The sequence below is a fragment of the Lycium barbarum genome, chromosome 2, assembly GCF_019175385.1.
Source record: "Lycium barbarum isolate Lr01 chromosome 2, ASM1917538v2, whole genome shotgun sequence".
Classification (NCBI taxonomy): Eukaryota; Viridiplantae; Streptophyta; class Magnoliopsida; order Solanales; family Solanaceae; genus Lycium; species Lycium barbarum.
Window position 1 is genome coordinate 23,005,613 of NC_083338.1, and position 12,979 is coordinate 23,018,591.

General features: G+C 35.2%; 1 protein-coding gene across 7 annotated transcripts in view; it reads left to right on the top strand.

The window, feature by feature from the left end:
* The first annotated feature begins 799 nt into the window (after positions 1-799).
* Positions 800-12,979, top strand: part of LOC132626352 (uncharacterized) — a 43,852-nt gene continuing 31,672 nt past the window's right edge. For all 7 annotated transcript variants that reach the window (XM_060341193.1, XM_060341188.1, XM_060341190.1 and 4 more), the window contains exons 1-2: positions 800-1,146; positions 1,462-1,542. The gene's annotated coding sequence lies outside the window, so the exon portion shown is untranslated. The remainder of the gene's footprint in view (positions 1,147-1,461; positions 1,543-12,979) is intronic.

Here is a 12,979-nt window from a genome sequence, read left to right on the forward strand (position 1 = left end):
TCAGTCTATGTGGTTTGTGAGCAGATGGTCTTGGGAATAGTTTGGGATTTCGATTGAGACTTAGAAAAATTGAGGGATTCTGGTACTTGGTGTCTGCAATGGCGGCACCAGTGCCGTCCCAGCGGCATTGCTGTTGCAACGTGTTGGCTGCTGGGGGGGCACTGTTGCTGCACCACTGTTGCGGCCCTTGTTTACATCTAATTTTGGCCCTCCTTTTTGTTTAATTAATTTCACTATGCTTCTCAGTCATGAAAATTCCTCAATAAATGAGTTTGAAATATTTTCACTAATTACTACACTATTTTATGATATTATTTCTCTAAAATTAAGAAAGGTTTCTATCATTTTTAAAAAAATCACCAAACATCATATATTTTTATATATAATTAAAAAAAAAATACTAAACATCATTCTTTACAATTAAATCACTCAAAAATAGTGTTAGTATTCCTATATCAATATTGACATTGACATTTTTCCTTTAATCCTACTTATTACCATATTAATCATCTTTTACTCTATTTTAAAACTAAATACGTATATTAAATGCTCGGATTTGCAATTTATATAAGTATACATTTTGTGGGAATTGATTAGGACAAAGAAGCATATTTTAATTAATTGATTGAAGTAAAAAGGGATTAGAAATTAAATCATCTACCCATAATATTGGGTCAATTCCCTTCTCCCCTTAACAAAAATCAGTAGCCCATAACCCCTCAGCCCAATATCCACCTACCCGGCCCAACATCTAAATTAAAACCCCTAACTCTTTCTACTCTAATCAGAACCTAACAGCCCTAACCAAATCCCTACACTCCTCTTCAAACGAACAACCCTAACCAAACGACGCCATCTCCCATCACCGTCGGTTCCATCGATGGACCAGCGTACAAAAGCCATCCTTGACGCCACCGCCATCACGTCTCTTCAGTCCCCTCACCCTCTCTACGAGATTATAGAGCCATTAATGCTCTGAAAACTAGCTAGTTCAACTTCCAAAGAGGGAAAATGTGAGAATCTTGTCAATACAAGGATGATTCGATGGATAACAGCCTCACCCCATCTTCAGAGCTCGGTTTGCTGAGAAAACTTTCGGATTTTTGGCCCCAACAGCTCTTTCCTTTCACTTCACCTCTGAAAAAGGTGAGAATCCGTCACTTTTTCTTCATCATTTCATCTTTTTGAAATCTCTGAATTTTCCCTCCCTTCAATCCGAAATTCCAAGGCAAAAGACACATAAACTAGCTATTGAAACGCCTAAGACATTAGCTATAAATACCAGCCTCCATGGGCTGTTTTAGGGGAGGTGGAACAACCACAAAAAATCCCTGTTATTTTTCATGTTTTCCCTCATAAAATTCCCTTGGCTAAAAACTTGGATTCTCAGAAAAATCTTATTTTTTACTCTAAGTTTCGATTGTCACTCTATGTTTTAATTGTCGAAATCCCTTCTTTTAGTTCTCGACTGAACAAAGACCACTTCAAGCGGATTCCGAGACTCAACGACGATAATAGCCTCAGTTCGCTGTCACGGAGAAGGTAATCACGCTCGTCCTCTCTTCGTCTTTCATTTTATAAGAAGTAGAAATGTAGTCGTTCAAGTATTTCTCGTCGTTTACTTGGTTTGGCTGGCTGGAATGTGTTCTCTCTTCGTTTGTTGTAAATTAGTGTAAGGCGACTAATTTCGTCGAATATGTGTTTAACCTCGTCGCTTGGCTAACTCTATGTTTCAGTCATTTTTTTAGTCCGTGACGTTCCTGTTTCTAACATAAATCAGTGAAAAAAAAATGACCTATAGAAACCATGAATTTAACAAGGGAAACTACTGGTTTGTGAGAGTGTAATAGGAGCTTCTATGCAGATTTGGTATTCCCTTTGTCGTTATGTTCTCGTATGATCAAGTAAATATTTTTTTAAAAAAAAGACAGTTCTACTTCTTTTCCCATAGAAATTTGTAATGTTATCATGTTTAAGGTGATGGGATAATTCTTGTTAAGTATATTGTGAGTTGGAATCTAGACATATATGAAAACTTCTCCTCGTTTCATTCTCGGTTTACAGAATTAACATGTAGTCATTTGATTATCTGGGCTGGTTCATTTTTTGAGTTCTGTACATTTTTGGGTCTGTTTTCGTAAAAAAAAAATAAAAAAAAATAAAAGCAGATGAGCCATCCTGAACGTCAGCATGTGAAAGGCTAATAAAGACTAAGGGCGTTTAGGAAGGAAACCACTGACTTGTATAAATTTCCATTAATTGAAACTTCTAGTTGTTGAAGTAAGTTTATCGCTTTTGTATATCTTCTCTCTTCAAATACTCTTAAGGACTGTTATGTCGTGACTTTGTCTAGAAACCTATATGTGAATATATGATGCCTTATAACTGAAAAGAAAAGGTTATTAAGTTTGATCAAATAAGAGGGTGATGTTTTGTTCGAGAGAAAAAGTTATTATTTTTAAGGAAAAGTTATTGTTTTGATATAAAAAGAAAGCTACTATTTTTTAACTAAAATAGCTACTGTTTTTGGGTTAAAAAGTTACTGTTTTGGTTGGGAAAAATTACTGGTTTAAAAAAAAAATCTAAAAATTGTTTGCTTGTCGATTTGCTTGTGTGAATGAAACATCAGTACTAGAATATAGTAACTATCTTGGTGTTCGAACTTGTCTAAAGGCAAAATTTGCAAAGATTTGTGAGAACTTAGGCTGTTTTTTCTTTAAAAAGTATAGGAGATAACATGATGTACTATATCTTTTTATAAGCTTTGTTTTACAAACTGAACTGGCTTCTTGCTAAAATTTAAAAAAAAAAAAATCCAAAACTGCTGAGGGATGTATTCGAGACTAAGTTACTATTGCGTCTTTTCTTCTGAAACTAACAAATGGGCAGGATAGTAAAATGGTCGTGCACTACTTAAGTTTGTGGAAAACTTATCTTAAATTGATATTGTGTTATGTTAGAAGGTAGCAATAAGGTTTTGGTGTGAATTTGGAACAATTTATATCAAACATGTAAACACCTTCGTCTCTCATTTCGTTTCGGTTTGCAGAATTAAGATATAATCATTTGAGTATTTTCGACGTTTTACACAAGTCTCTGCTAAGTGTATGCACAAATCGGTTATTTTGCCTCTATTTTTTATGAGTCGGTTTATAAAAGGCTAACATAGACTCTGGGCTTGTTACGATAAATAAGTGATTTGCTATAATAAAAAGAAGAAGAAAATAGTTCTGTATTATTGAACTTGAGACTGTTTACTCTTTTGAGAATGCATGAGATAAATTGAAGTATAAAATTGTCATAAGTCAAACCCAGCTGTGACTTGGATCTGCTCTTGAACTATCTCCCCTAAAGTAGCTGAAATGCTTAAGAGTATGTATTTGTCGTCTAACTGTTTAAAAAATGAGGATGTTTGGTTAAGTTGTAATGCTGGGAATGCTCAAGATTACTTAGCTCGCTAACTTATAAATATTGAGAGTCTAGTAATCATGGCTGTACCTATTTGTTTTTTGAGGTATGATATGTAGTTTTCAACAGTAAGTTGTCAAGGTTCCTCCCTAAGGTTGGCTTAAGTGCGGCTGAGATTTTTTTAAAAAAAAAATTAAAGTCTCATGCTAGTAGTCTGGCAGTGAGTATGAATCAAAAAAAAAAAAAGTTTAATATCTGAGATCTAATTGATCTATGGTTAGAGATAAGTAGATAGCTGTTGGTGTGTAGCTCCTCTAGTTGAAAGAAAAGATTAGTAATCCTTTTGAACAAATCTAGGAGTAGTAGTTGTATTCATTCAAGAGTTCGTTTGTGTGTTCTCTTTTCAATTAAGTGAAGATGATGAGTTTATTGAGTTGTTGTGCCTTGTATTGATCTTAAGAGTGCTTAAATCAAGTTAGCTGATTGTTTTTTCATAAATGATGAGGAATGGTTGTTTTACCTCTCGTAATCTTCGAACTTGTTAAAACTTATTTCATGTGCTAGTTATGCTTAAAAGGAGTTAACTAGTATGAAGCTGTACTACTCTCATGTGGTTTGATTAAGGTTTGAGGCTTTATAATTATTGTTTGATTGTGTATCCTTATTTGTGAACACTTTCATACGGGATCTGAAAAGGTTTGAGGGTGATTAACTAGAACATTGAATTTGGTAGCTGTTTGTGTCATATTTTCAGAACAAAAGTTGAACTCTGTTTTCTCCTTCTTGTGTGAAAAGTGTAAATGAACAGGTTACTCTACTTTTGCCATAGCTTAAGTTGGTTTAACCAATTTACTAAAGCATGTAGTGTTACCTTTTTTACTGTCCCTTCCAGCTTTTGTGTTTCGTTCAACTATGACCTTCTGAAACGTTGCTTATTAAATTATCGATATTATGCTTCATGATCAGTTTGAGTCAAGAGTTAATCTGCTAGTAAGCTCGTGATGTGACTGGCTGTTTCACTCCTTTTGATTTAATCATGAGGGTTGGTTCCAGTTGTTTTCTCATGCTAGTGTGTACTAAATTGCTATTTAGATTTGTGTTTAAGACTGGTGAAACTTTAAAACATAAAAGAAGGCTTTGGATGTGATCATGGTTTAAATGTTTGTGAGCTAATTTTTTTGAGACCACATACTAGATTTTTTGACATAGGAGATCTTCTTATGATTTAACTAGATTCTGGAAATAATTAGTATTTTTGTGCCTTATTTTAATTACAACGTATAGCATTTGATGTTAATTATTTCCATCTATGATTTTTTTTTTAAAGCCACCAGAAAGGTGGAAATTTTATTGAAAAGAAAATTATGTACATATCAATCCAAAAGTGATTGATCAAAGAGAAGAAACAACAAAAAGAAAAGGGTGATCAATCCAAAAGTGATTGATCAAAGAAAGAAAAACAGCAAAAATATATGGAAAAACAGCAAGTGGAAAAGAAAATATAGAAGGAGAATGTAGCAGATTAGTGACAACTATAAATCCAAGGGCCTTGACTTGATAACACCTATCACACCTTCAAAGTCTCACAGGTGGAATGTTTCAAATCATGTGAATCATTCTTTAGGCAGTCTTGAATATAATTGTGTTCATCTGTGGGCATCTTCTGCTGTATATGATCTAGGCCACTCTCAAACTTGTACCATTACCAAAGCAGCATTAAGCATATCATGGAATGTTGTAACATCCATATTAAGGAATGAGCATGATGAACACACTAATATCACCTTAAACACAGATGCTGCATCAGTCTATGCTTCAGTCTGCATATTGGAAATGGCTCTTTTATATGCCCGATCTTCAGTCTGTAGCTTTATCTTGTGTTCTTATTCTCAAATTGGAATTCCAGCCTTCACTATGTTCAATATCCTCCTAGTTTTACTTGGTAACTCATGGAAACTATTAAAGTGAATTGTACCTGGACATATGTAGCAAGCACCTACTAATTTTTGCAGCATTTGAATCTGATGCATCTCTTTCAATTTAATACCTGCCCCTAGCTTAATCCTTTACATGAAACCATCCTCTAAGTACAGCCTACTATCCATATCATGAGCATCACACCATTTATATTAAGGAATGAGCATGCATAGCACACTGATACCACCTATTGAGCCGAGGGTCTCTCGGAAACAGCCATCCTACCTTGGTAGGAGTAAGGTCTGCGTACATTCTACCCTTCCCAGACCCCACGATGTGGGATTTCACTGGGTTGTTGTTGTTGTTGTTGTTGCTCACAATCTGTGGCAAACTGTGATCACAGTAGTGGCAATTCTGCTGTCAGTCTGGTGCTTTATCTTCGATGGTCCTTATTCTCAAATTTGGGATTTCTCTCTTGTCTATGTTCAGAATCCTCTTGGCTTTACTTGGTAATTCTTGAAAACTATGAAACTGAAGTGTACCTGCAAAATAAAAAACCAAGTTAGTTAAAAAATCTGCCAGCCCATTGCCTTCTCTATGTATATGCTCCACAGCTACTGTTTGATCCTCCATCATTCTCTTGATATCATCCACCAGCATTGAGATGCTCCAAGGGACCTTCCATTCTTCCTTTAAAATCATCTTCATAGACATGGAATCAGTCTCTATGATCAATGGGAAAAGCTACTTTTCCACACAATACCTCATTCCCATCCTAATAGCCTCAGCCTCAGCCACAATATTTGTTCCATCTGTCAAAGTTTTTGCAGCTGCATACACCAATTCTCCCACATCATTTCTTATACAAAAAGCTGCAGAACTTGGACCTGGGTTTCCTTTAGCAGCTCCATCAGTATTACACTTGAAAACACCAGATGCAGGTCTCCTCCATTTAATAAGTCTGCATATAACAGTAGGCTTATATTCTTCAAAGAACTGAACAATATGCTGCCATGTAGTTTGAATATTCAGCCCAGGAAACTGAATTTTACACAACATATGAATATTCATGTTTATATCATATAGCACTCTATTCAGATTCATTGTACCACCATGAAGCCTATTGTTTCTCCGCTTCCATATTTGCCACACAACAAAAGCAGGCACTGCTTTAAATATGGATTTCATTTTGAAGTGTCATTTTGCTTCCCACCAACTTCTTATAGCATGTTTTACCTAAATACAATTCATATTCAAACCAGCCCCCATATTGAAGTATCTCCATACCTTTGTAGCCAAATCTCCACACAGAAATAGATGATTCATTGTCTCCATCTGAGCATTATGACAGCAACAACACTTTGAAACTAAAGGAATTCCAATACTTGCCACCACCTCATCAATTGGGACTTTAAACTTCCACAACCTCCACAGGAAGAATGAAATTTTAAAAGGCACACCTTTGATCCACATATTCTGAAATGGCACAGTTACATTAGCTTTTTTCCTCAGTAGCTGCCATGCACTACTTACTGTAAATTTGCCTGAACTTGTCATCATCCACCAAGGTCTATCCCATTCATTTGATGCATATTTAATGTCAATGTCCTGTATTATATGCTGCACAATATCTTCAGGAAAAAGCTGCATGAGTTTGCTGATATTCCATCTTTCATCTGTCATAAGTTCAGAAACATCTTTAGCCTGCTCATTGATTTGCCAGGACTGTGGAACCACATAACTAAGAGCACCTAGTTTAGTCCAATTATCAAACCAAATGTTTGAGCTTCCAATCTTAGGCTCCCACCAGATTTCCTGTTCTATATTATCCCTAGCTTTCAACATCATCTTCTAGACTTGGGATCCTCCCTTCCATTGTACCACCTGAGGAATTTGTTTTTTACAGTATTTATTCCACATAAAATTAGCCCAGAGAGAACTAGTGGTTCTAAACTTCCACCATAGTTTAGCACATAAAGCTTTAGATGCGTCATAGATAGACCTGAAGCCCAAACCTCCTTCATTCTTGGGAATGCACATGTTAAGCCAAGCTGCCCAGTGTCTGCATTTACCTTCTTCCTTATTATTCCAAAAGAATTTATCAAATATTCTGTGTAATTCCTTTAGAACACATTTAGGAGGCCTTATAGCAGATAACACATGAATGGGAATACTTTGAAGCACACTTGTAATCAACACTACTTTTCCTCCATAAGACAGTAGCTTGCCTTTCCATGTTTGTAACCTGTCTTTGACATTCTTCAATAATGCAGTGTAATCCACCTTCCTTTTCCTGGCAAGAGTGATTGGTACTCCAAGATATGTAAAAGGAAATTGACCTCTCACAAATCCTGTTGCTGTTGCAACCTGCTGGCTTAACTCATGTGATACTTTGCTGAACATATAAAATGAAATTTTCCCCTTATTTATCAGCTGTCCAGACACTTTCTCATATTCCTTAAGAGTATCCATGATCATTTGATGTATACAATCTTGTATACATCAAACTTTATCACCTCCCAACACTTCTGATAGAATATACCAGAAAGTCCATCAGGACCACAAGCACTATCCCCATGTAACTCAAATATAGCCATCTGTACTTCCTCCATAGTAGGCAGTTCAGCAAGTATTAAATTATCCTCCTCCCTTATCAGCTCTGGAATATGATTAAATATTGGAGAATCTTCTCTCACCTCTTCATGAGTAAACTGCTTCTGGAAAAAGTTGACAGCTTGAGCAGCAACACTATCAACATCCTCAAGCCAGTTACCAGCATCATCTTTAATCCTTCTAATGTGAGTTCTTTTTCTTCTACCTTTTACCAGGCTATGGAAATATCTAGTGTTCTTATCACCTTCAGAAAAACAATCTATCCTGGCCTTTTGTCTCCAGAATTCCTCCTCATAATGAAGATACAACTTGAGTTATGCTTGTGCCCTCTGCATGACCATTCTATTTTCTTCAGATGGATCTGCCTCAAACAACTGCTCCTTAATCTTAACTATTTCTTCTCTAATAACAAGTTGTTTAAAAATGTCACCAAAAGTAGCCTTACTCCATGTACTTAAAGCTGTTTTCAATTTCTTCATCTTGAGTTTAAATGACAGAAATACATCATCTGATAAAGTTGTTTCCCATTGTTGCTTAACCAAATCAAGAAAAGTATCATGTTCCACCCAGAATTTGAGAAACCTGAATGGTTTTACAAATTTTTGCACTTGATCTCCACATGATACCAGTAGTGATGCATGATCAGAACCAGTCCTTGACAAATGCTCTACCTCTAAATGTCCAAATCAATTCTGAAACATATCATTGTGTACAATGCTGTCCAATCTTTTAAAAATGCAGTCATTAGCAGCCCTTCCATTCCACCAGGTGAAAGGACTCCCTTTGAAAGGCATCTCATACAACTCACATGAATTCAAACAAAAGGCAAAATCCTCATATTCATGTGGCAAAACTGGTAAACCTCCTATTTTTTCTTCTTCATTCATTATAACATTAAAATCACCACCCACCATCCAAGGAGATGCCATATTGCTAGTCAAGAGATATAAACTGTCCCACAACTGCAGTCTCTCAACTTCTGAGCATTTAGCATACACCATTGTAACCACCATATCTTTATTGAAATCTTGAAAATTCAACTTGACAGTAATAGATTGCTCAGTATCTAATAAAACCTCAACATCAACATTGTGTTGCACAAAGAACCAGATTTTTCCATTACAGTTGGAATTAGCATAAGGCATTCCAAGTTTCCTTCTATATTGCTGAATTTGTCTTTGATGCTGAAAAGGTTCCATCAAAGCTATCAAAAAGAACTTATGATGCTTATTTAACATTTGAACTCTATGAAATTCTTGTTGTGACTTCACTGATCTAATGTTCCAGAATAAAGTCTTAACAATAATTTAACAGATTTCTTAATGTTACTCCTTGTTGAATACCTCACAATTTGTGGAACCTCAGTGTTTTGCTTTCTTTCTTTTTTGAACCCTTTGCTTTGTGATTTTGGAGATACACCTGCCTCTACACACATCTGCTGTTTTTTCAGATCAATAGCAGTACAATCAGCATCTTCCTTTTGATTATTGATCAAATTCAACTTATCAGTTACCTCCTGTAACTTGTGAGAGACTACCTAATGTAAAGCTTTGTTTGGTGATATCCTTACATCAACATTCAGAGGCTGCATATCTCTAATGTCAGGAATTATAGCCAAAGCTAAATTCTGGTGTTCTGCATCTGCAACTTTGTCAAGATAATAACTAACCAACTGCAAGTTGCAGTTAGAGCTATGTACCTCTTCATCATGAATATCCTTCAACACTATTGCCTGAGTAGACCTCTCATGATCCATGGAACCAGTCATATCTTGCATCCTCTCAACACAACCATCATTCAAAAACATCTCACCTGTTTGATTACATTCAGACTGTATCAAAGAAATATTAGAGGCCTTATCCCCATCCTGAATCCTGTTATCATTCCTTTGCTGATGGACTTCCTCTACATCCTTACTAGTATTATATTTAGTTCCCAATTGCTGATCATCTTCATCAACCCTTCCATATTTCATTACCGATTTTTGGACATCTGCAGGTAGTTCAATATTCTCTTGTTGATGACAATCCTGAGACTTCTCTGAACCATCAGCCTTTGTAATCTGCAGAAAGAGTTCATTATCATCCATCAGTGAACTATGAATGCCTTTTTGTTCAGGATCATCATTAGGCTGTTGTATTCTGGCAATATCACGTATAGTGTGATTATGATTATCACCACTATGGTCCTTTATAGCTTCATTGCCATAACCTTCTCCCTTTTCCAGAACCTTCACACCATTATGTACCTTATTCTGCATCTTTTTGCCATCTAATGCAGCTGCAACCCCTTCTTGTATAACCACATCTTCCTCAGTGACATTCTCCTCCTGATTATCACTGAGCCTATTCACATCAACATCCTGTACTCCATTGTTAAGTATCTCAAATTTGTTTGATACCTTAACATCTTTGGTTCCATCATCTCTCCTAGTTGGATTCACATTGTTCTTATACAACCCCTTGTTTCCAGGGTAGGTTACCACAGTACCACTTGATAACACCTTTGGTAAAAATTTTTGCATTGGTTTTTTCCACCCCCTATATCTTCTATATCTCCCTTGTTGGAACTGCCCTTGTTTACTAGTTCCAGGGTCATCTATACCGGCTGCAGCCTTTCCTTTGTTCTGTGACACTACTCCATTATCTGCCAACTCATTTTCAACCAGTTGTGGATGCAACACCCAACATTCATCATTGGAGTGACTTTTCAACAAGCACTTTGTGCAATACTTTGGTAAATAATCATATTGAATATTAACTTTGATCGACCTGACAACCTTTGTTACATCATCTTCAATCTCCATCCACACATACTTAGGCAAATCTGCAAGCAAATCCACCTGCACTTTCACTCTTGCACAGTTTGGCCTGCTCTTATAAATAGTAGCAGCATCTAATTAGATTGGCTTGCCCACTGCAGAAGCCAACGAAAATAAAGATTCCTTGACAAAAAAAGGTAGGAAGTAACTCTAATCCTTTTCTTTTCTTTCTTTTTACATGAACACCATGGGAGTTTGTTGGAGTTGTGGCTCAACTCTAATTCTGCTCAGGTCATAGGAGCAGTCAGCAGCAGATTTATTTGCTCGTGTCTAGCCTTCCCTACTTTCGCGTCAAAAGAATCCACGTCTCTCTTCCTCCCTTAAAATTTTATATCTTTTGTATTACTATATGTTATTCGCACCTTTTGACTAACATCTTTTATGGGTTTGTACTTGTAGTATTTTGTTTCTTGCTTGTTTGTGAACTCGTGAATGGCCGAGCCTTGTCATTGGCCACTTTTCCTTAGATATAAATCTTGGTTTAAGGATAGCTTAGGATAAAGAAGTGACAAATGTCCCTTTAACTTTGCGTATTTCACAGGTTGTAAACATTTTCTAACTAATAGATAAGGCTGATTTTTTCTTTTCTTTAAAAGTTAACTAATGTTTCTATTAAAATGAATTTTAACAAAAATTAGCTATCTAAATAGGGGTTTCAAAAGGGTAAGATGCATATTTCATGGGCAATCATTTTTTATTTAATGCTAACATATGGAGCAGGTCAGATTCTTTGAGCTTAATTAAGAACTTTATATTAGGGCTCAAGTATAGTGGCCAAAGTTATTTTACGAGAGCTACAAGGTACATACTCTATTTTATTTTATATACATATATATACTATCTTTTTTTAAAAAAAAATCATCCAATCATCTTTACACTATGCGTGTCCTTATATATATATATATCACGGTACTTATACATATTATTATATTTTCCATGGCTATTTCTAAAAGTATAACTCTCTATACTATTTTTATATACGATAAACATACTTCATGTATATATTATTTTCTCATAAAAAATATATATTTTCATACTCTACATTATATATACTGTCCTTATAGATAATAATCATATTTATACCTTTCTTCAGAAAATACACATGTACTCTTTTTGTAAACAATTTACATCCCTAGTACATACAATTTTACAACTCGAATTAATTACTTTCCTTTACAATGAGTATACCTACACACTATTATTTTTAACACGTACCATACCTATACTATCTTATTTCCGTCAATTCCCTTCGTCATCTTTCCATATATGCATCTATATAATACTATCATGTCATCAATAACTTTTTTTTAGTTACCCATGATATACATATCACGTATATACGTTATTTTCTTATATATATATATATATATATATATATATATATATCCTCTTATTCTATATTATACATACTATAGATAAAACAAATGTCATACATATTTTTCTCATGCACACATTAGCATTAACCACTTACTTTATATATATGCATTTACTCACATAGTTACAATTACCTTAAAACCCCTTTTTTTATACAAATAATTTTGAGAGAGTAGTTTGTTTTCCGCAATTCTTTAAATAGGTGATAATAAATAAGAAATAATTAGATAATCCCCCTCTAATATTAATTAAGCTAAGTTTAAAGACTGTCTTCGGATAGGCTCTGAGGGATGCTTAACACCTTCCCCTCTGGGGTAAATAAAACCCGTACCTAGAATCTCACAGGTTTCAAAGACTAAAAAATGGAGTTTACTTTTTTTTAAATGGTTTCCTAATATTTCCTAAAATTAGGTGGCGACTCTGAAAATTTGCAAAACCAGAGGAAACATAGTCATAAGTTGTGAACTAGTTTTAATCCGTTAAAAATAGGGCATGACAGAATGGCGACTCTGCTGGGGAGGCAAGTCTTAGGTTTTGACTTTAGCAGACTAAGTTTAAGAAGTAGATGCTTGAGGGATGTTTTTTTTTTATTTATATTTTATCACCTGTTATTTATGAGTTGCTACATTGCTATATTTGAAAGGACGCGAGCCAAAGCCAAACTTGTGCTCCTTATTTGTTTGAGAAAACACTATTTGTTACTGCTTTCCTTATAATGTCATTACACTTTCTATCGAGTCTTTGGCCGTACACTTACACACACTGTGGTTCACGCGAGGTGTTGTAGTTGTATTCATTCAAGAGTTCGTTTGTGTGTTCTCTTTTCAATTAAGTGAAGATGATGAG